The 4264-nt window shown below is 31.4% G+C and overlaps 1 long non-coding RNA gene across 1 annotated transcript; it reads left to right on the forward strand.

Annotated features, from left to right (window-relative positions):
• The first annotated feature begins 1407 nt into the window (after positions 1 to 1407).
• LOC136272463 (uncharacterized) lies at positions 1408 to 3848 on the forward strand. Its single transcript, XR_010710469.1, has 2 exons — positions 1408 to 1551; positions 1947 to 3848. It is a non-coding gene; the product is annotated as an uncharacterized lncRNA (long non-coding RNA).
• The last annotated feature ends 416 nt before the right edge of the window (positions 3849 to 4264 follow it).

A 4264-nucleotide genomic window follows, 5' to 3' on the forward strand; every position in this document is an offset into this window, starting at 1 on the left:
AACATGCACATGTTTCTGTTACAAGATATAATAAGCATTATTTATAATTTTACTGAAGTTATACGTTATATTACAAAATCAGTTTAAAATCCAGCACTATCCATGTGGTGCACGTGATTTTAATCTCATTTTTAAAATTTGATTATACATTCGTATACATTTGATGTAGAAAGTATACCAAATAATTAAAATTATATTTTGTTTATATATCAGTCCGACGTGTACGTCTTACTTTCCGGCTTGTTTAACGCGTTTGTATTTTAATTTCATAAGTCTTCTTAACGTACTGTTCATCGCATGACCAATCAGTGCACATGTGTAACTGTAAAATAATTGCCATCAATTCATCGTAGTTGTAAATTCACCGTACGGGTGAACGCTGTTAACCGAACCCCGTTAATTGATCGGCATCTAATTATATTTGTGATTTCTGTGTGTTCATGCAGAACCTGCTCTGTGATGAACATAATATTTTCACACCTCTATATTTTGAATAAGAATATGACCGTGCTTAGAATCGCGGTGAAAATTGGACAAGTGAAGACTAACTTGTCAGTAAACTATATATGGCTCTATCATATTTAGTTTGGCAAAATCAACAGTACATGTAAATAAGATATAGCTAAAGACAAAATCTGATACATATGTCTCATTAAAAGTTGTTTTAATTTCATTAGACATTTGTAAACAAACGGTCGGCCATTTTTTTTGGTTAATCACGTGTTACAAATACAATTGTAACAAACACACGCCAATACTTTGTCGTATTTAACCATTAAATACTGATTCCGACAGTTCTTATTGAAAAAAAATATACATGTAAAAAGTATACTATTCGGTAAAAAATGATAATTTTGATTAAACATTATTCATTTTAAACTATCCCAAGATGCACTTTTCCAAGATTTAGCGGGTTCTGATTGGTCAGTATTGGCGCACTTTATGATTCCGAGCGAAGGTAAAATGGACAAGAAGGTGCTGTTGTACAATGGAGAATTTAGAAGCATTAATAGCCTCTACAACAAGGACATAATGCAGGAACGAAGAACTCATGTCAAGGTAACTTAATTCACAATATAGATATTCCCAATAACATTTTCAAGGCTCTAATTTATCTCTCATTTGTAAACGAGATCTCGCGCCATCAAATCAAGATGGCGTCATTTTTTCAAACTTGGTTCGGCGTTTTAATTTTTATTACCGTATCTCTTTTAAATATACGTTTTGACCAAGTTAACCATTAACCAACTTTATATGCAAGATAATCAAGATTATCCAGGGTATACACATATATAATTACATAAACGTCCCTAATATATGAATGCTTGATTGGTAAACAAGACGAACAATGAATCTTTCGCACATTATACAATTTAAAAACTCTAAATGTAACGAAATTTTTTTATTAATTAAATCCGGAAAATGAAATCTTTCACGTTTGTCTTTTTCAGCATTGACAGCATACAAAGTTAATGTTTCCGGTGATTAGTTGCATCCTCTGTTCGATGATTCGGGTGAATGTTTTGACTAGCTGGACGATGTGAACGCAAGGTATTGCTTTAAAATTGATTATTTTCACCATTAACTTACACGTGTTGGATGTTTATAATTTACTGTAGTAATTTTTGGGAAATCCAGGTCTAAGTTCTTGAAAAGGAGGTTGATGGGGGGGGGGGGGGCACACTTATTGTTGATAAGTTTTTCCATTGTTCAACAAACAATAATTGAATCAAAATGAAAATAACATAGCTTCAAACATAAAATGAAACATTTTAGACCAGATACTACTGTAGTCATTATATGACATAGTTTAAACAGCAACTGGCAACTGCATAGTAGCTTCTGTATTCAGAATTTTATTCAGAATGCTTTTATTACATGTTAGGCTGAATGACTTATGTTTATTGTTTAAAAATCTAAATGAAACTTTATTATTCATGTTTAAGATAAATAGAACAAACAGAAAGTACAGCCCAGTGAAAGGAACAAGTTCATCGCAAGAAGAAGAATTTTAATGCTACCACTGTCCAGAACTACTAAGTCTGCTGTAGCCATGACGTGATCATATGAGTGCTTCACCGGTCTGGACAATGCTCGAAAGTCCCACAAAAAGGCCTATTTCCATAAACTACGACTCGGGTTACATCAACAACAGCCAAGGACATTCCTTATTGATTCGAATGAACACATCTCTACGACCCGACTAAACCTCTGCAGAACAAGACTTTTTAACTGTAAAGTATTCTCATTTCAAAAAACCTATAAACCATAAAAGTACTTTTTTTATATGATCAAATACCAGTATATTACAATGTCTGTCTGTAAGCTAGAATCTTAGAAAATCACACGGTTTTGACTTATTAAATGATTGATTAGACCTTGCAGATATTAACTTTCATTTTCTTAAATAATTTGTTATATTTGCAAATATTGCATAAAATATGAGACTCCATGTAACATTTATCCTCACACCTCCAAGTTGATAAGTGTTAACTACTTTTTTTTTCCATTTTCTTTGTTTAAACATTTATTGATAACTTAGTTTTTATTTGCAGCAATGTATGAAAAATTAAGAAACCAATCTTAAATGTAAAAACACTGCATTAGGAGATGAATGCATGGGTCATAGAAATGATAAAATACACCAAACAATATTCAATTATGTCGTATATGAAAATATATAAAGACAACATATACCCCATGTATTACAATTTTTATATAACAAAATTACTTGGATGGAAAGTTGTTTCCATGTGGGTTTTATTTTAATCTGTGTTATGTAACTACTATATAATTGGAATTAGCTTTTATATCATAAGTAAAATGCTGGTATTGATGAGAATTGTAAGGTGAATGATCTGTGTGATACTTTGTATTTTATACATTCGTGCTACAAAAAGCAAGTACATGTACATGTAGTAAAACAATGTATATTTTACTTCATGTCTTGGATTTAAAAATATTAATGTAGGTAAAGTAGTGAAATGTAGGAAGGTAAACCGTGTGTAAAGAAGAATATTCATCAGGAATGAAGTGTGTTGCAATCAGCATAATTGATTAAATGTGTATATCATATGTTTGCACATGATTTGACAGACCGCTCCATTGTTAGCTTTTTATTGGCCAACAAGCTTTTCATATCTCCCTCTGGGTCATCTATTAAATACTGACAGGCTTATGATATTAAAATCTGATCAGTTGGTACATCATGGGTGGAAATAAAAAGTTCACTTTGGACTTAATGGATTATCAAAAAATGATATCAAATCCTGTTCTATTGTAAAACTTTAGATTATATTACTAACAAAGGAAAGGTTTATCCCAACTTTTAAGTGGGTCACTTTGACCTCATTTTGGAATTTATTGACATATTCAAATCAAATCTGGGTCATACCTCTATAGTCAACTACTATCTTGTAGTGTATTTTTTTTTTAAAGATGGATACTATAGACTTTTCAAAAATATTTTATGGTGTACATATTCATTGTAGTTCAAAACAAATTGAGACAAGTGTATCATGTTCATGTAACAGTGAAGTTTTCTTTGTTTATTCATGTACGTGCAGTTATTTTGTAAATTGCATTCATATTTTTAAAAAAGTAAGATCTTTGTTGCTATTTCAAAGGAAGATTTGATAGGCATTTAATCGAGATGAAAAAAAATACAAATGTAAAGATTTCTATGGGAGTTTTTTTTCTTGTGCAATTTTATCATTTTTTAAATAAAAGTCCCTAATAAGGGAATTGCCATATGGATGTTTCTCCATTATTGTATCTTGGCTGTATTTTATTTATTATTGGAAACAATTTCAGATTTTTGAACAAAATAAATTTGGAACTGTTTGAAATTGTTTTGTTTTTACATAAAGTAGAAACCTTGCTCAGCTTTTGTGAAAGCAAAAATATAAAAAGTTTCAGTAAGTTTCAGTTGCGGAAACCCTTTGTAAACAATATGTTTCCCAATTGTATATGGAGGTTGAAACTATGCAGAAACTTCAAGTTTCAGTAAGTTTCCGTCGCGGAAACCATTTGTAAACAATATGTATCCCAAACGTATATGGAGATTGAAACTATGCAGAAACTTCAAGTTTCAGTAAGTTTCCGTTGCGGAAACCATTTGGATTCATGGACAGCCTAAGTTTCAGCACTGCGGAAACTTAATGAAACTTGAAATTTCCGTGCTGAAACCTGTCGGAAACTTAAAGTAACCTTAAGTTTCCGCAGAGTTTCCAAAAGGGTTTCCGCCGCGCTGAAACCAGATATT

Source organism: Magallana gigas, chromosome 10 (assembly GCF_963853765.1).
Source record: "Magallana gigas chromosome 10, xbMagGiga1.1, whole genome shotgun sequence".
NCBI classification, from domain to species: domain Eukaryota; kingdom Metazoa; phylum Mollusca; class Bivalvia; order Ostreida; family Ostreidae; genus Magallana; species Magallana gigas.